This window comes from Xiphophorus couchianus, chromosome 4, assembly GCF_001444195.1.
Source record: "Xiphophorus couchianus chromosome 4, X_couchianus-1.0, whole genome shotgun sequence".
In the NCBI taxonomy this organism is placed as follows: domain Eukaryota; kingdom Metazoa; phylum Chordata; class Actinopteri; order Cyprinodontiformes; family Poeciliidae; genus Xiphophorus; species Xiphophorus couchianus.
In genome coordinates, this window is record NC_040231.1 from 20,521,374 (window position 1) to 20,542,285 (window position 20,912).

The 20,912-nt window shown below is 38.0% G+C and overlaps 1 protein-coding gene across 2 annotated transcripts in view; it reads right to left on the reverse strand.

The window, feature by feature from the left end:
• ankrd11 (ankyrin repeat domain 11) overlaps positions 1–20,912 on the reverse strand; it is a 118,372-nt gene that overhangs the window by 91,737 nt on the left and 5,723 nt on the right. The window lies entirely within an intron of this gene.

Here is a 20,912-nt window from a genome sequence, read left to right on the forward strand (position 1 = left end):
GCCAGTCAAATAAGTAGCACATTTCTCAGAAGATCATAAAACAATGTAAAGGACAAAACTATTTCAAAGAAAATAACTGTTTTTATTTATATTTAATTAAACAAATGGAATGGCAAAAATGTATACCTTTTTAAATAAGCCAGGCAAAAATCATATTCATCATAGAATATCCTCAGTCTAGTTCCGTCCACAGATCATCAGATGAAGAGTAGAACTCAAAACATTAGTAGTGGTTCCAATCAGAAAAGTATTTGGTTAAAATTAAAAAGTTATGCTAAACTTATATATAGTATTGGTGCTATAGATATCACTGGGCTTAACTGCATAACTGCATCTTTATATATACATAATACCAAGCAAAGTAGGGATGAAAATGCATCCACCGAGTTTGTTTCTTTTTACAGGTTACAAATAACTAGATTCCAGGTTTAACCGTTCAAATGCCAATAAAAAATAAATTCAGGAACAAGACGCAAACACAAACTGCCCGAGTAATCCATGACAGACAAAAATAAAACCAACCCTGCAATTATGAAAAGGTGACAATACCAATTGCCCAACATACCCGGGTGTCTGAAAAAGATAATGGAAGCATAAATATTAACTAAATACACCAAATATTAGCAAACATCACTCCATATGTCACCACTGAATACATGACACTGTATATGTGTATTCCATCAATATCCTATAATCCATTTTAAAGTGACTTAAGAAAAAGCATGTTTGAAGAAGAGCGTCTTCAGCTACTGTTTACACGAGTCAAGGCTATCAAGACAAGGTAAAAGCAAAGCAACCTCACTTGACAGGTCAAGGCACAACAATGTGGAAAGAGCGATCCACCCATGTTTTATAACTGGTCCTTCAGAGTACGACTACATTTTAGTTTAAGGAACTGAGGGCTCCAGATAGAGTATGAGGCTTTAAAACTCCAGTGAAACAGGAAGGAGCTTAAATGTGCAATGACATGAACGCTAACAGATAATCAATGCAAAGACTTTATAACAATAGTGATGTTAGCAACGTGTGTTCTAGTTAAGACTTTTGCTGAAAAGTTTTGGATTATATGAAGGCCACCAAGTGATTTGAGCAAGTGTGTGAAAATGGCATTAGAGTAGTCTGAACAAAAGAAAATAACAAAAATAATAAATTAATAATCTTTCCAATAGATAATATAGCAAAACAAAAATTGCCTCAAAACAGAGCCTTGGTGTGCTCCACATTTTAGATCAGTAGGACATGACTTGACGGGGTTTAAATGGACACTGAAGCTTCTGTTCGAAACATCAGATCTCAACCTCTCAAAATGTTCAACAGATTCCCAACAAACTATGAAGTCTGTTGAGTAAGATAGCAAGATTTTCATTTTCCTCAGTCTGGCTTAGATGTTAATCAGATCATTCTTATTTTGAGATGTGTGGGGAATAAATAAAGTATAATAATGCAAGATGACTAGTTTTTACTGCATACAAACATTATATCAAGGCAACTGGGAAAAACGTTTTTCGCAACAGTCAACATCTTCACTGTATGACTAGCCCTTTGTGCAGACTTTAGACACCACAATACTCCCACTGCATAAACAGTGTTATCTGAAGATCAGCTTCAATGAATACAGGTGCTGTGGCTGGTGTGGATGGAATATTACTCTTTGGTAAAAAAGCAAATGTGAGAACAAACAGATAACAGCCATTCATCGTGAGGTGCGATGACTGTTTCTAACAAATACATTTGGGACTTTACAGAACCAAGTTCTATTGGATCCTTTAAAAATTGTCAAAATAACAGTTAGTGTCTTGTCCATTACTACTACAATTTTAATGCATGTAGTAGTAGTAAACTACAATCTACCATAGCTACTACTATAAATAGATCTGCAGCAACTAAGCTATTCAAAGCAAGGGTGACACATGTTTAGTGTACAAAGACCGCTGACATTACCAGAAAAAGATCAATTGTATCCTCAATCAAATGACCTGCTAAAAATATATAGAATCTATGCAAAAGTGAACAAAGTGCATATTTCACATATCATGTGTCCAGCTCAAGAGTGGCTCAGTTCACATTACATTTAAAATAACTGCCTATATATGCAATAAAATAGAGATAATTGTGTACAAACGTTACACACATTCATGGTTCTCTATTTCAGGGAAAACAACCGCATGTTTAAGGTTGGATTTAGTCACAACGCTGCAGGTGTTGTCATACACTGGCACTGATAAATGTTCGCTGTCCTATAAGCTTTCCCCAACACTGCTGTAAAAGAAACTGAGCTGATGACACCGGCTCTGCCTTCAACAGTGACCTTCAGGAAGAATCAGGGAGTGTCTTTGATGCTGACAGACTATGACTGCAGATAAAGATGAATCTTTTCACTTAAACCCAGAAAATAACTCTGCACCAGGGCGACTGAAACATTCGTAAAAGCAGAGCTGAACTGGGTGCAAAATAACATTACTTGAATTCTTGGAACACAGTATCTATTTGTGAGTTTCTACTGAAAGTACCTTTAACCGAATCAAATACCCAAAGGGCAATCATCCCGAAAGAAACAGCTGATGTTCATAGAGCCGGGTGATTTTGATTAGACTTGAACCAGACTTGCATAAGATGTAATAGCTAAAAATGTAGACAATTTTATGCATTTTCATATAGTTTACTTATGTGCTCGCATTCTTGTTAAAGTACTGTTTTAAGCTGCAACCCGAAATAGGAAGCAGAGAGATTTGCAATGTTTTCAAATAATGATAAAATGTCATAATATTTTTGGCTCATTGCAACAAGCAATCAAGAAGTGCAGTGGGCAAGGCACGCAATGCTAAAAAGGTGAAATGAGTTCATTCAACAAATGAAAAAGCAGAAGTAAATTAGGTCCGTAATGTCTGAGGTTATGCAACAAGTACAAGCATGTAGACAGAAGAACGTATTTGAGTAGCTTTGCTCTCCAGGTTTATGAGCATGGCAATGTAAAGAACTGAGAAAAGCTGTAAAATCATTTCATAAATCACCTACAGCTGGTCACGTTTCAGGTTTTGCTATACTTCTGTCTAATAGCTAAAAGTAGATTTAAGAAGCACCAAGTTCAACTGCATTCCAACACAACTTGACGTGTACAACATCCTGGATTCTTTAAATGTTAAAACTGTTAGAGTGATACTTGTTTATGTTCAGCGATAGTTCTTCACCAACACAATCCAACCAGCATAGAGTGCTCCACCCATTACACTGACCAAAATGTCCCTGTTTAACATACATCCCAAGGCAAATGCAGTAAATGAGCTATGGACCTTAAACCTTTAATAAAGCATCAGAAATCAGAGAAACAGGTGAATCTCTACATAAGGTGAGCACAGCAATGATCAGATGACCATCAAATCTCTCACATCTGCTGTTAATAATGATAACTGCAGTGTGCTGTGGTGGTGAAGGGGTTAAGCACAACCCACATAGAGAGGCCTTAGTCCTCAACGCGGCTGTCACAGGTTTGATTCCTCGCCTGGCGACCTTGTGTCTTCCCCCTTCTCTCATTACCCTCTTTCCAGTAAATTCACTGTCAAATAAAGGCCAATAGAGCCAATAAAACCTATAAAAATAAATAAATAATAACTGCGGCAATCTAAGATGGGAAAACTCCACGGTGTATTACAACACTCAGACGTAAAATCAATCAATCAATCAAATTTTATTTGTAGAGCACATTTCAGCAGCAAGGCATTTCAAAGTGATTTACATCATATCAAACACAAAAACACAATGCAACATAGAATCAACAGTCAAAACATGACATTAAGTTCCATCATTAAATTTGTAATTGATTACGTTTCAAATACAATCCTAAACAAGTGGGTTTTTAGTTGAGATTTGAAGGAAATGTGTTCATCTGGCAAACTACAATGACAAGGATATACAAAACATAAATAATGAATGAATATAGGTTTTTGTTTTCAGCAGATTAAAGCATGTGTAGTAATTCGGAATATCAAAAATAAAATGTTTCAACTTGAGCTGCATTACCTTAGGAAAAAATGACTGTGCAATATGATTGCCAAATATTGCTATCATAATATCAATTAATCCACATTTTCCTCACCACCTTGTTACTTCTCTGTCATCACCATCACTCTCCTTAAGCTTTATCAGCTTTGTTACCAGGATTTAGTTCAGATGTGGGCAAACCTATTTCTTGGAAAGACTGGATTGAATGCATGAAACGTAAAAAATTATAGCCTACAAAATATTGCATCCATGCAGTCCTTTCTGATGCAATACTGCAGTGAAACTGATTCATTTCAATGTAGTTATGTGTATTTATATTTAATGTTATAGACAACAACATGATTCATGTTTATATTCCAGTCCAGTGGCAGGCAACGAAGCACCAATGACACAGTTTATCAACCTTCACTTAGATCCAGAAGAACCAAAACAACTTATTACTTTCACCAGTGGTGTCCAAGTCCAGTCCTAAGGTCTACTATCCTGCAACTTTTAGATGCATCCCTGTTTCTACACACCCTGCTTTGAATCAATGTCTCATTACCAGGTCTTTGCAGAGCTAAAAGTCACCAATAAGCCATTTGATTCAGCTGTGTTGGAGAATATATACCAAATATATATATAATATATCAAAGTTGCAGGATGGTAGACCTAACAGGACCCAAGGACTAGACTTGGGAACCTCTGAGTTACACACTACCCATTCAGTAGAGTCTGTAAAACTTGAAGTAGTGATTCCAAGGTAATTTGCTCAAATTTTGCAACATGTCCAGATGCAGGTTTGTCTGTTTTCAAGATCAAGATGCTGTGTTTGGAAGATATTTGTATAACTTGAAGGTGGTTTGAGGGACAAGATATAAGGACAGGCTTAGAAGTATCCTTTAAAAACAGGCAGAACTGTCACTGCTAACACCTATAAGCAATGAGGCAAAGAAGGTAGAAAAATAAAAAAATCAATAACTACACATGCAATAGAAAAGGTAATCAAATGACCCAACTAACCATAAGAAAAGCAAATACTATCCTAACTTTGAATGAGGGGAAGACTGTGCAATTTATGATAATGTAATAACTAGAAAATTGTTATATTTATAAGCATTATTTATAAAAAAAAAAATACTCAATGCTTTTGAAATGATAATGCTTTTGGTACTGCAGCATAACGTAAGCCCTTGCAACAATAACACACTGTTCTGATGCTAATTGGGACAAATAAATGAAAACATGTGGAATCCTTCTGTTTGATCAACTAAAATGTTATCTGCAAAGTGCAACCATAAAAAATGTCTACATGTATCTAATCTCTCAGACAATGATACAGCTTTGAGGAAACATCCCCCATCCCAGCTCAACAGTATTTGATTCAGCTGTGTGTTTTGACCAATAAATTTAAAACTAAACTAAAATTAAAAGAATAGAGCACACAGAAAATGACTAACTTCAACAGGATGGAAGAAAATAAAATGATTTCATTGGATCTGGGGTTTTTTTGTTGTTGTTTTTTTTTTTTACTGACCCCACAAGGACAGCCAGTGCAACAGTATTGCTTAGTTTAAAAACTTCATTTACAAGCTTACATTTTAATCACATAATCTGCATAAGGAGAAAATAAGAAATATTTTGTTTCTAAAACCTCAATATATCCATCATAAAAAGCATTTGGGATACAACAGCTTCAGTTGAATAAAAATAAATAACGTATGTACATGATAAAAGTATGCTCAATATTTGACATTGGGCAAACTCCTGTGTTTTCTATCTGGAGGGCGACAATCAGACAGCTCAGTGATGGGATGTGCAGTGATGTCAGAGACGAACCCCGCCCTACATTAAGACTGAACACAAAACCAAACAAACAAAAGGAAGCCACAGAAGCTCAGTAATAACAGCCAGGGTTCAGCCAGCAATATGCCAAAGCATCAGGTATCGGGCCTTATTGTAATAGCTCCACTAATTAGATTCAGTCATCTGCTCCTCTGCGCACAAACACTGAAGGGGAAACCTTACACTGGAGGGTGTGGAGGGAGAGATGGGGGAACAGTGGGACGGGCCGGGGGAGGAGTGAAATAAAGAGATGCACACCACACTGCTGCTCTTCAAAAACATCTACATTATTGATTACTCTGGTTTCTGCAGGGAGGGACAAGACAAAACCATTCCTCCGTATCTCCAGCATGAGCGGGCAACACAGACGAGCTCGACAGCAAAATTCATCTACATGTGTTTATCTCCAATAACCATATAATATTTTTGTAAAGATAAGGTTAGAACTAAACACAGCAATAAGGCCTGCACTAAAGTGAGCCCAGAGTTATAAAAAGACAAGAGAAAAGGGTGTACCTGGTAGACGGGTAAAATAGGAGTGTGTTACATGAAAATCGAAAGAGCTAAATAAAAGCCTGGTATCAAAAGAAAGCAAAAGAAAAGAGGGAAGTGAGATCTGGGAGGGAATAGGATCTGCAAAGAGAGGGCAGCAGTACTCGTGACACAGTTAGCGACAGCACTTGTTTATTCGGCACAGCCATGCCGTGGTAGGCTCGGCTCACACGCACACTCGCTCAGCCCCCTGTGCTACGAATCTTCTGCTGTTGTCAAGGTAACAAGCTCTCTGGACTGGGGGGAAAAATTCTCACATTCAAAAGATGTCTTTTCAAATACTGGCATCAAGCTGAAACTTGCATGTGCTCACAGCAAACAGCCTGTGTGTTTGAAGGTGCGTATTTTTTGTGCACTAAAAAGTCACTTTCTTCAGAAAATTGCATGCTGTCTTCCCAGAAAAGACGAATAAAACGTTGCTGCAACACTGAATTGGATTTTACATTTTATGCACCGATAGCAATGAATTTGATCCTCGACGTTATCAATTCATCAAAAATATTTTACATCCAATTAGATGAGGAAAAACAACACACTGGATATAGGTGATCAAAACAATCATGCAGAGCATGATCATTTTACTTAGAAAATGCAACTAATAGGGGTGTAAAAATATCTCAGACAAGATCTTGCAATATTAACACATCACAATATTCCTGTTGATGTGACTGCCATCTCCTAACTGGTAAGCAGGGCTTCACTTGATGAAGTTCAAACAGGTGAAGAGGGTCCCCAGCTATACTTAAATAATTTGTTTGGCAGCATTTTGGGTTTTCAGTAGAAACAATAAATCACAAAAGACAAGACACAAACGATATGTAAGCGATTCAAGTTGTTCAGATGCTGAAGAAGGCAGAAAGGATCGCTATAACGACCAAAGGCTGGAGATCTAGGGGTATGATGAGCTACATCACAATCACAGCACACGCCATAAATATCAACTTGGAAATGGTAAATGTTGTACTGCAGACCATGCACAGTTGAAACACTGTTCGAAGGTCTGACAGGATAAAAATAAATCAGAAAAAGACAGACTTCAGTTTGTATAGTTTGAGGCAAAACCAATAAAAATGCAGAGTAAAAGACTTTGCAGCATAAATTTGATCTTGGAAGTTTTCTTGAAGGAAATATTAAAATATTGTCTCATTCTTGTGCAATATTGTCTCGTCTTTTGAGTTTTACATATCGTTACAACCAGTGACGTGCGGTCAGGGGAGGCACTGCCTCACCAGCCATCATGAAAAGAAAGAAAATATATAATCATAAAGTAATTTAAATTGTTATATTCATCCGGTGATTTGTACTAAAAAATATTTATTTTTCATGTAGCTTCACCAATTTCGATTTTTATTTGTTCAAAATCGCTGAATTTTCTTATTTTCCCATTGAAATGCTTGGAAGCGATGCCGGTGAGGCAGCAGCGAGCTCTGCCTCACCTTGGATTGCGCAACCCCTGGCTCTGCGCTGGCTGCTAAGCGGAGAGAGCATGTTGCTGTACGGCGTCAATAAAATGGTTTAAACAAATTTAATATGTGAACTTATTTCCAATAATTTAGCTTATGTATATAATGTACAGTGCTTTTTGTCACCAACTGTGTTTGTGTAACGTGTTTCGTGTAATGAGCGATTATAAACGGCAGAGAACAGGTTCGAGGTGAGGCAGGCAGTTCTCTTGCCTCATGGCAGGGGGCGCTCAAGATCCCAGACGTTCGTCTTGTTCACTCCTCAACTGCCGAGTAAGTGACAGCGAGCTAGGCTAAACGATTCGGGAAGCAAGTCAAGTGCAGCGATAGATTATAATAGAGATAGTGATTTTTTTCCTCTCGCTTATCCCATTTTGATGAACTTGCTTTCCTCGGTTTGGTGGATTGCGCAAAGTTCTATGAAATGTCACAACATTTTGATGACACGAAACTGCAGAGCCTGTCAAAGTATGCCAAGTTTTTTGACTTTGTCAGACTGAAGGCCGATCTCATTGGACTGTATAGCTCAAAAACGGTGAGGGATGAATGCAAATCTCCTGGACAGCTTCTCAACTTTTTGGCCGAGAAGGATCTTGTTGTAACTGTTCCTGAGGCGACAAAGTTGCTCCAGCTCGTGCTCACGGTGCCAGCTACTACAGCGTCAGTGGAGCGGTCCTTCTCAGCCCTGAAGAGACTGAAAACATACAGCAGGAACAAGACGGATCAAGGAAGGCTTTCTTCCCTGGCAGTGATCTCTATTGAGACAGAGAGACTTTTAAAACTGAAGGAAGATAAGGAGGACTTCTATCGCAAAGTGACGGATGTTTTTGTGCAGAAGGAGCGACGCATGGACTTCATTTATAAGTAAAGGTAAGACAGTAATAACATTTATTTTGTTTTGTTTTTTAAGGAAATGTGTGTTTTGTGAGCTACAGTTTGTATGTGTAAGGATGCAGAAGTGAAACATAACCTGTAAACTGCTGTCAATCTATGCATCTATTTGCAAATCTGATTCTGATGACGTCAGTGCCTCACCAGCTATGAACCTCACCGCACGTCACTGGTTACAACCCTAGTAATCAACCTGCTGGGTTTTTAGCAAAGTCAAATGTACAGGTGTAATCACACAACCATTACAAAGGGAAAATTTGCTGGAGTTTGTACTTTCTTACAAAGAAAGCCCGACTGTGTCTCATTATTCAGCCTTAGTCTTATGTTGGTGAAAATAGTCTCTTTACACGTAGTCCATAAGAGACACTGAAGTACAAAACTAGAGCATGAAAATAATAAATCCATTGAGTAATAACAACCCAACCAACATCTGTAGTTGATGTTAAAAAAATCCCAACACTGAAATACTAACAGGAAAACCCTTTTCTGAGACAGACAGAAAAATTTTCCATTAAATTAGCTTAAATGGTTGCTGTGTCTAGAACTGAACAATATGTTTGAAACATCGCAATCACAAAGTACTTCTTGGATGCAGTATTTGATTGGTCATCATACTCTGCTCTGCAGATTTCACCTTCATTTGGTAAAAGAACAGATGGAAGTATTACCTTATTTTTGCTCCAAGTTAAATGGAAATCCAGTCAGATCTGGTTTAGTTTTAGCCTTGATCTAAACTTTATTGTTTTTACCATCAACCCACATTCAGGCTTTTAAACCTAATAACAATTTTACATTGCACAAACCATGGGTGTTGGTCCAGCAAGCTATGTGCATTGTTGATTAGAGCAATGACAGGAACGTTGCCTTCGTTCTCTGACTTTAAACTGAATTTGTTGATAAACCAACAAAAATGCCTACAGTGGTAGAATATTACATATGAACAGAAAAAAATAATCATTTTGCAGTTGACTAAGTGGGTGTTTTCAATACCAGCAACATACCCAAGTGAAGGCCAGCCAGGTTATTCAACAACACTGCATTATATAAATATATAATTTTCAAATCAAGTAAACTTGTTCTGCTTTTCAGCTTCTTCTAAAACATGAGCTCTTCCACACTCCTGCCATTTGTCCTCTTCTGTTGCTATGGTTGCAGTGAAAAGATGGAACTCTATGAATATTGGAAATGGAGGAGTAGCTGCACATGGTACATAAACACCCGCACATGCTCCAACACCACAGCACAAGTTGACTGTGTTGGTTCTGAATGCCTGCAGCCTTCCACTCACCCACACACATTTCAGCCAGTTAAAAACCAGGCATTTAATAAATACCTCCAGCTGACACACTTTGTCTACACACAAATACAAAATCATGTCAACAGCACAGAGCCAGTTCTTCAGTTCCACAAACAAGCAGTTTCATTAAAATTGTTTAAATGCACAACATATCTAACACAATATACATCCTGTGTTAGAAGAAAGATTGTCGGACCGATGGTAAAACAAACCTCATTTTTAAAAGCTATAAAGCTATAATTCCACCATGAAGTTGATCATGCATAAACGTAGTGGAAGCTACTAGAAAGCTCACAATGAAAACCAATGTAAAATAATATGCAAGATTTAAAGCTGAATGAACTAGTACAGAAAAAAGTGTCCCAGTAAACAGATTATACTCTTTATCCAAAGCCCTGCCAATAATGAAAAAGCTCCAACAAAACAGAAAACACCAGCCAGTTATTTTTGTTTTCTCTTGCTTCAAAGAGACAAATCACATGTTGGCCTGCTGCAGTGGGCTCTGATCACACAGCTAGAAACCCAAAGTTTCCACTCGTTAATGTGCAGCCACGTGCCTACTACAGCGGAAAAAATATTCTTTATAGTGGCCATTTAATACCCATAGGAAATATACTTCTTTTAACTCCTCTAGAGCCAAAGATTTATTGCAGTAGCTCTATTATAGAACACATTTAGTATATTACAAAATACGGTGCATTCCATGAGGCTGATTTGTTTCTTCTCATCTCAAATCCGTCTTTCTGTTTTTCTACAGAGCGTTCTTTATATATTTATGATCACCTTAAAGACTAACAAAGTAAATAAGGGAGGAAAAAAAGACGCCTCTAATTTGCAAATAAGAGACGAGCATGCAAGGTTGTGTCCCTTTTGTCATCTATTTTGTTTAGCTATCAACAACAAACTGCTTGTATATTTGTATCCTGGGCTTTAGTAAAACTGTAGCTCATTAATACATCACATACTAAAAAACACATACTAATTCTTTCAGCAAGTTTAAATAATTTAAGACTGAAGGAGGAAACAAGGCAAACAGTTAGGCCCAACGCCCCAAGTTTCCTGCACAGTGTTTCCTGAGGAACTACAGCTACTGCATAGAGGTAGAGGTTGGGGGCGTTGTCAAAGAGTGTGAGCTGAGATGAACATGAGAGGATGCAGTGTGCATGTGAATTTTCAAGCTCTGAAATGTAAAGATGAGAAGGCAGTGATGGCAGAATAAAGTGGGAGGAGGAGAGAGCAGACATTTGGGGTGTGGAAAGAGAGAGAGGGAGGGGGACATTAGGAGAGATGAGCCAAGTGTGTGAAAGAGTAGCATAACAGTGCACTACAGAGCTGAGTTCAGCAGCCGGTATCATCTATCCAACAAACACAGAGGGTGTTATGATAAAATTGAGCCAACACTGGGGGATTTAACACAGATATGCCGTGTTTAAAGTGTGGGCAAAGTCAAATACAAGCATTAATTTAAAAACAAATCTTGTTTAAGCCATCAATCTTCAACGCATATTTTATGCAGCACATTTTATAAAACTCTTAAAAGAATTAAGAAACACACCAAACACTCATTTTCTGATATCATTGGTGAGAGGAGACTAGACAGCAGGGGCTCATGTGCTCGGTGTGTTAAGGTTACCAAAACAGAGATCTGCTTTCTAATAGTTCTTAGAGAGAGAAAGCAAAAAGAAATTCCATTATTGTATCAATGTATATTTGTCTTTCAAGCTGTAGTATGTACCTTCTACAAAAAAAAAGTTTTTTATATATTTGTTAAAGCTGTCATAAAGTGCAGTTGCGAATGCAGTTTGAAGAAATACACCACTCCTGGTATAAAAAAAACAACCAATCAGAGTCAGGAGGAAGGTCTTAGCGATGTCATTTATTCTTGTGTATGAGCTGCTCAATGTGCTAATGGCGGAGAAACAACTTGCCATTACAGGAAAACTATTTATCCATCGTAATCGGTGCCCATCCCATCTAGTCTGAACATTCACGGCAAACTCTGATATCAGGAAGAAGCTATCATGTAGTACAGAGCAAATGGAGGAGGGAAAAGCAGCATTCACACAAGGATGATTGACAGAACTAAGCCCCTCCTCCTTGCTCTGATTAGTTGTTTCAATTTAGCACTGGGAAAAGGCAGATGAGCTTGATTCTTTCATAGATTATGTGTCTCATACCACACACACATCACGGCATAGTGATAGTTTGAACAAACAAGTACAAAAACCATGTTTCATAAAAGTTACATTCTGCAGCTTTAACCTCAATAACTGTTTTCTGTAAATAATTTTGATTATGCAGATTATTCAAGATTTCCAGAGTTATGTAACCTAAAAGATAAATAAAAATCTTACAGTGGCTTTATTATAATTTCAGATGCTAAAATTGATGACTAATGAAGCTAGCAAAGCTTGAGACGATTATATTGTATATATATCATTACAAGGCATCCGGATCAAGAGACGAGATGATACATCTGAGATGAGATTGACACATGACAAGATATTAGCAAAATTTCATAAACAATAAAATGTTTTTTTAAGAATCTGTAATTGGGGGTAAAATAGAGCTGAACATTAAAACTGAACCACAATCAGCATCGCAATTGCTGTCTACAATATTGCAGCTGTAAAGGTAGGGGTGGGCTTTCATTGTATCACTAATTTATTGTAATACACTTCTTGTCATGATAAGAATTTTTAGTCATCATAGTCATGATGAATTGGAATTAATATTTTTTCAAAAAACTGTATTGTCAGGGTTGTTATTTTCCCCATTCACTCCACTTTGTTTAACGACAGTATTAAAAATATCAATACATTTGAAAACATGACTAAATGAAGTTACTGTGTGTCACATATCACTCAAGTTATGTGACTGGTGTCCTTAAAAAAGCATGTTACAAATGGACTTGTTTATTAAGAGAAGTATTTATGATCATGCATCTATGATTGCTGTGTCATGCAGCTATACAGTTACCTAAAAATGAATAAGACAGTTCTTATCATCACGTTTATCATTACTACTGGAGTACCACAAAATATAATTTTAAAACTTTCAGCCCACATCGCCCACCCGTATGTGGAAGTGGTGGGGACATTTCTTAATGTTGAAAAAGGAAAATATGGGTTAATCAGAAACAATTTCATCACCATTTTCAGCAACAGCAATTTTCCCTGACATCACGTGGCCCTAGAGTAGATCAACCTGCCCAACTACTACTCTACAATGGGAAAGTCAAAGGAACTCAGTGTGGATCTGAAAAAGCGAATTATTGACTTGAACAAGTCAGGGAAGTCACTTGGAGCCATTTCAAAGCAGCTACAGGTCCCAAGAGCAACTGTGCAGACAATTATTCGCAAGTATAAAGTGCATGGAACAGTTGTGTCACTGCCACAATCAGGAAGAAAACGCAAGCTATCACATGCTGCCGAGAGGAGATTGGTCAGGATGGTCAAGAGTCAACCAAGAATCACCAAAAAGCAGGTCTGCAAGGATTTGGAAGCTGATGGAACACAGGTGTCAGTCTCCACAGTCAAGCGTGTTTTACATCGCCATGGACTGAGAGGCTGCCGTGCAAGAAAGAAGCCCTTGCTACAGAAAAGGCACCTTAAGACTCAGCTGAAGTTTGCTGCTGATCACATGGACAAAGATAAAACCTTCTGGAGGAAAGTTCTGTGGTCAGACGAAACAAAAATTGAGCTGTTTGGCCACAACACCCAGCAATATGTTTGGAGGAGAAAAGGTGAGGCCTTTAATCCCAGGAACACCATGCCTACTGTCAAGCATGGTGGTGGTAGTATTATGCTCTGGGGCTGTTTTGCTGCCAGTGGAACTGGTTCTTTGCAGAAAGTAAATGGGATAATGAAGAAGGAGGATTACCTCCAAATTCTGCAGGAAAACTTAAAACCATCAGCCCGAAGGTTGGGTCTTGGGCGCAGTTGGGTGTTCCAACAGGACAATGACCCAAAACACACATCAAAAGTGGTAAAGGAATGGCTAAACCAGGCTAGAATTAAGGTTTTAGAATGGCCTTCCCAAAGTCCTGACTTAAACCCCATTGAGAACATGTGGACAGTGCTAAAGAAACAGGTTCATGCAAGAAAACCATCACATTTAGCTGAACTGCACCAATTCTGTCAAGAAGAGTGGTCAAACATTCGACCTGAAGCTTGCCAGGAGCTTGTGGATGGCTACCAAAAGCGCCTAGTTGCCGTGAAAATGGCCAAGGGACATGCAACCAAATACTAATGTTGCTGTATGTATATTTTTGACCCAGCAGATTTGGTAACATTTTCAGGAGACCCATAATAAATTTCTGAAAGAACCAAACTTTATGACTGTTTTTTGTGACAAACAGGTATGTGTTCCGATCACTCTATCACAGAAAAATAAGAGTTGTAGAACTTATTGGAAACTCAAGACAGCCATGACATTATGTTTTTTACAAGTGTATGTAAACTTTTGATCACAACTGTAGCTGATATATTTGTTTCACAAGGTGTTGAAGTGATTCCCCTTGTTTTTTTTAGAGAACTCAAACATAATATGTAAAACCAAGATTCTTGTTCTGTTACAAAAGAAAATCTCCCTTTTAAAAATGTTGAACTGGACACCAAAACATTTATCACATAAAAAAAAAGCCTTGTAAAGGTAAAAGCTTGTGCACACTTGTATAACGGTAAAGGTATTTGCTCATTTTCATTTCTTCCATCCGTCACAGACATCTCCAGTAAAGTAATAACTATCAATGTTTTGGTGTTCAACTCTCATGTTTTGCAATCATTTTAATAAACACAGTGGAGGAGTTCACACCAAGGGAATCCTTGCAACACTGTTCAACTGGATGGGAAATACCAAATAATTCCCCACCTTTATTTTGTTTGTTTCACTTTCGCTCTGCTCTTTTGAAAGAGGACTGCGTCGCCTAGAAAATATCATGCAACCACAATAGCTGTTTGTTTGGGGTGCTAGTACAAAAAGCTGTCCACTATGAGCAGCAGGCAAGGAAACAATCTAATGAGCTGCTCTGTATACAAGAGATGAATGCAGCAGCACTGAAAAACACTGCAGAGAGGGAGAGACTACAACGTGCTGCTGTGGTTAGACAGACGAAGAGCGAGGTATTGAAATAATTTACAAGTTTTCACATCACGTGTCTAAATCAAACGTCACTTTCTTCGTTCAGAACACTGGATGGTCTGCTTGGAGTGAACCACACCAGGGTTCACGTAAAAGGACTAAACTGCTGTCTTTACTTTGCATTATATCACTGCGGCAGCCTCTGTCTGCAATCCCATCTTGCCATCACAGCTCAGTCACTAAGAGCCTGTAACTACTTCACTTAATTGATCCAAAGTGTAATATTGGAGAGTTGACTTCAAAACCCCCCCAATTGATGTCTGGACTAGGGGTGTACTGATTGGCGTTTTCTGGCCGATCAATGATTACTGAACTTTAAAAAGCCTAACCTGCTGATTCCGATTTCGGCAGGGTTTTTTTTTTGTCTGAAATGTTGCTAAATATAGCAAGAAAGTTGCTGAGTTGGCAACAGCAGGTTGACTATGGTTTATTGCAAACATGACCCGGTGAACAAACCTCTGAAACAGAGCAAAAGAGGACAATGGTTGATTTCTAGACCATTGTCTAGGTAGATAAGATCAGCTTCACATGTAAGTATTGGCCTATCACCGATCTCCCAAAATTAAGGAAACCGGGGCTGATTTGTCAACTGGCGGATTTATCGGTGCACCCCTAGCCTGGACCTTTTGGCAGATCTCAATGTAAAAAAAAGAAATTAGATTCCAAAGTGGAAGAACTGAAGGGAGATAATGTCACATACTGATGGCAACTATTTATGAATCAAAATTCACTTTAACCAAAAATACTGTGCCGTTTAGTATCCTCCCTGAGGATCTTTCTTCCCCTCCATCAAGAACTTCTAAATGTAGCTGAAGTTTGTTAAATTATTCATCCAGAAGACACATTTTTAATATATCAGAAGATATAAATACATTTCCTCTCCTCAAATTTTTTCGATGAAATTTAGTTTTAAGCAATAACCTAGAAAACATTCCTTTATTTCAAAACGAGCTTTACGTTGTACTATTTTTCCAGATTGTAAATCTAGAATAATAAATGTTAAAAAAAATCAAGACACAAATTTACTTATTCCTTCATGATAAGGCCAGCAGACGGACACGTGTTTTGCACTTTAAAAACTAAATAAATTGGCATCACCTATTAACTCTTCATCTATTTTGAAGAAAACTGTAAATTCCAAACAGGCTGTGCAGTGACAGCGGGTGAGAACTGGCTTTGCATAAGTAATGAGACGGAATAAAAGGCTGTCCTATATCCACACCAGAGATTACACTGCTGGCTGCTGTTTCTATAAAAAGACTCATGGCAGGCAGTATGACTGAGAGAGACGCGCGCGCGCACACACACACACACTAGCACAAATACCCAGATGGGCACAAAAGCAAGGCAACATATTTATAGTGAAGACGGTTCTAGTTAAAAAAAACAAAAACTTTTAAAGCTATGTTGCTGGTTAACTTTTGTGACTCAGTCAAAGATCTGTCTATTCCCAAGCAAAAATGAGTGCTGGAAAGACGGTGTCTCTAAACCAACACACATTCATTATACAAGATTCCTTACACTTTTAAATTGGAACCCTTCTGAAAATAAAACAATATATAAATTATGCAAGTATCTTCACGTTATGCAACGCAATGTAGGAACACGCGTCTAATATAAAACATTCTGTCATGTACGTGTAAAACCAGTTCTGAGCTGCCACATATTCAGGAGGAGGGAAAGTCCCTGGGCAGACTGACTGGAGATTGTGTGATTTTCCACTCCTTCCTGCAGGCTCTCATTAAACACACTGGCCAATAGATACAAACTAAAGCACTGTTCTCCGGAAATTATTAATGCTACTTTTACAAACACCCCTAAGACAGTGCTGTAATTATGTAATAATAAATAATGGCATTTAAAGCATAATTAGAAAGTGCACAGGTCAAAAGACGGAATTTCTTCTATTTTATTTAGGAGGTGCAGTAAGGTAACAATGGAGGAAAAATAACCACCAGTTTTCTGTTAAGCTAGAAAGACAGAATTGTTGGTCTGTGTTAAAACGTCTTCCATTTCAATAAGCTATGCTGCATCTTCAATAGCCATCTTTTGTACAAAATTGTTTAACTTTTTTGATCATGTTTTAAACTTATGTTAAAAATATAAGTGTTAAACTTCTGGGTCTAGACAAAAATTATAGTTCACCTGGAAATATCCTCAACCACTGCAAAAAGAGGAAACATCACAACAAAAACAAAACAAACAATACTGTCATGTATTAAGAATATTTTTTTTAGGTAGCGTACAATTTTCCTTACCAATTGAACAATAACCCTGAGTCAAGCTAAACAAAGTAGTAATGAATGCATGGCTAAAGCACATGGATGTTGGGTAGCTTTTATTGGGTTCGATGTGGGGTACACAGTGAGCTGTGGGAAGAAGCCGAAGTACGCTACGTAAAAGCATCCTGACTCAAAACACACCACCCAAAACATTAGATTCCAACCTGATTATTGAAAGGCAGTACCTGTTTGAAATTGGCCTAAATGGTACCAGAAGCAACCCATTATCTTTACCAATGCACTAAAGAAATTAATTCTTATTCAGTGATGTCACATATTGTTTTGTATTTTGCGTGGTAGCGCTCAGGTATTCAGGTTGTTTGCTACAGAAAGCTGTGTTGTGTTGTAGGAGGAAGCCGAAAATCAGCATAAAGATGTTTGCCTTCCTTTTCATAATGTTGCAACACAGCTGAGATGTAACTACAGCCTTCTGACAGATTGTGGCCAAGATGACCACTGGTTTGGGTGAACCACTAAGTCTCTGGCTGTCTAAATTAAAAGAGGTGTTTTCAAATGTTCCTGGGGACAAAAATCATTGAGACCAAGTAGTTTACTAAAAAAAAAAAGAACAATGTAATGAGTATCCTCTAGTAAACAACAGTCAAACATTACAGATATCAGTCCACACTTGGTGTTTATTGAAGCAGAGTCAATGCAGTCATTATCTCAATATCAATATATGTAATATGACATTTGTGACAGACTGCTCAGATACAAAGTTTGGTGGAATATTATGTTTTAAATGCACAAATTCCATAAGCTGACTAATAATAATTGGAGGGAGTTTCACTGGCCTTCATGACCATACTTAATAGTGGCTGAGATGCAAAAGCTCCCAAAAGAAAAACAAGTAAACAGTAAAAAGATTTTTGGTGAAGTCTAACTGATAATGGTATCACAACTTTCATCAATGGTATGACATGCTACCCTGATTTAAAGCTTCATTGACATAAAAAAGTAGCCTAATAACATGCTGATTCCCCTACCAATAGACATATGAGCCACTTTTGCAAATCACTTCAAGGTGAGACCAACACATTTTTGCACTCATAGCTACGCAGGATATTGCAGTATCTACTTGTGATTTAAAATTAGTCAGAAGAAGCTCAGAGGAGACTTATCTCTGTGGGTTTGTAACAGAAAAGTTTTCCAAAAAATAATTCCACTACAGTCATGAAGATGTACTAATATCAGAAACCAGGATGCGACGCTGCAGACGCAGACGCTGTAAATTGATGGAGTCTCCATCAATCAGACTCGTTTGTCCTGCACATCCGACAGATGCTCTATTGGAGATTCAGTCAAAACCACAAACTACTACCCAAATTACTTTTGCTTGGCAGCATGGTGCATCATACATCTGAATAAAGCCATCACAAATGTCAGAGTTACTAAAAGGAACTGTGAAAAATCAAAATCCTGCCTCACAAACGATTTTAAGGGACAGAGGCTTCTTCAAATCCATTGTAACTGAGTGCTGTAGGTGTGCCTGACGTGAATGTTTTACTTTGCAAACTCGAAAAAACAACAGTGTTGCAGCCCAAATACTACTTCCTCTCTTACTTCAAAATAAGAGTCTTAAACTCAGCGAAAAGCAAACGATCACACAAACTCAATGCAGGGTACTACCACCAAGTCAACAAAAGCTCCTGGTTCCATTAGATCAAGAAGATTCAACAGGAAAGTAAATGTAAGCTACATTTTGATAATCACCTCTTTAAGAGCTGAGTTCATTAAGGCAATAATCAAATTACTAGGCTATTGGTGTTGGGTTAAAAAAAGGCCTGAGGGGTTGTCAGGACTATGTTATATAGAGGTCTGCAACTCTAGGCCCGACGTCCTGCAACGTTAAGACATCTCTCTGCTTCAACACACCTGAGTCAAATAATGAGATTATTATCAGGAGTCTAGAAAACTTCCTTTCAGGTTGAAGACAAAATTCAGCCATTTGATTCAAGTTTATTGGACCAGCGGTACATCTAAACGTTGCAGCACCCCAGACCCCGAGGTCTGAAATAAAAGACCCTGGCTATAACTTAGAGGAGGTCTAAGAATACGTAACGTACTCAGTTTGCTGTTGGCCCTGGAGTTTTTCTTTGCAATGGAAAAAACTCATGATGAAATAATGGCATAAAATATATAGTGAGTACTACAACTATTTTAACTGTATCAATTTAGATTTTTTTTGTTCTTAAACCATTTTAAGTTTTATGCCTAAAATTAAATTTTTGTCATAATCCACTTGCTGCCCAAAAGCTCTTCAGCATTGATCAAATACCTAAAATTCAATCCTCTGGGTGAAGTCGGAACAGCAAGGAAGTATATTCGAGACTATAACCTAATTACCATGTCATACCAGCATTTTTACAACTGTTTGCAGCATACACTGCTGCTTTATGACACATGCCCCACTGTGAGCATAAAGCAGGATGTGGGAAAAAAGAACAGACATCTGGGCTCAGGCTGTGACCTCCATGCAGCTCTACGGCTTTAACTGATATCAGTGAAGATGGCATGAATAAGAGTAAATGAATCAACTCATACAATATGATCTATATCAACCTCTCTAAACAAAAAAATGCTCAGTCCCTGTGTGCAAACTAATAAGGGCAGTTCTATTTAATTTCATTATTGGACACCAACGGCTCAGTGAACACCAAAATGTTAATAAACCTCCAAGCTGATTTTTTATGAATGTAAAACTGAGATTTTAGCTATCTTAGAAATATATTTGCACATGTAATATCTGAACAACTGTTTGTGTGCAGAATTATTCATCAAAATGAAAATGTTCTCATCTTGCTTGCTTATTTGTTAAAATGATAAGTTAAAACTTGAGCAAGATACTAATTTCTACCATACAAGCCTTGAAATTAACTTCACATTTAAATAATTGATCTGAGAAAAATTTTATTCCACAGACAAAGCAGGAACAAGAGGTTTGGCGTGAACCAGTGAGTGCCATTCAAATAAATAGAGGAATGAATCACGACCTCTTTACAGCCACCAGTCTAGCTGTAAAGACACAAAACAGCTGAGAGGTGAAAATGCATGTACTGGTCAAAAAGGGTGCTTAGATCTTTTGTGTGAAGTATACTGCCCTACAGCATGCTGGGGGAAAACAAAGTATGGCTGCTTGTATTGGTGAGCAGCAGCAGAGGCCCCCTGACAGGCAGACACCCTCTCTTTGGTATTTAGGTATGCTTTTGCTTTCCATTCACATCCCATCCACACAAGCTCATAGGCCAATCTCAGCACAGCCGTCTCCTCCCCCTTTCTGCTGTTGCATTTCAATGTAAATGGCTGAATGAATGGCTGCAGCTGGCCCATCAAAAGGCCAGCCTTGCTGAAGGGCCTTAGTGATTGAGATTCAGCCAGGCCACGCCACCCCAACCCTCCCCCACCACACTTTGTCCTAACGCCCTTACAGCCGTTTAAGCTTTGCTGATTCCCAACTTGAAG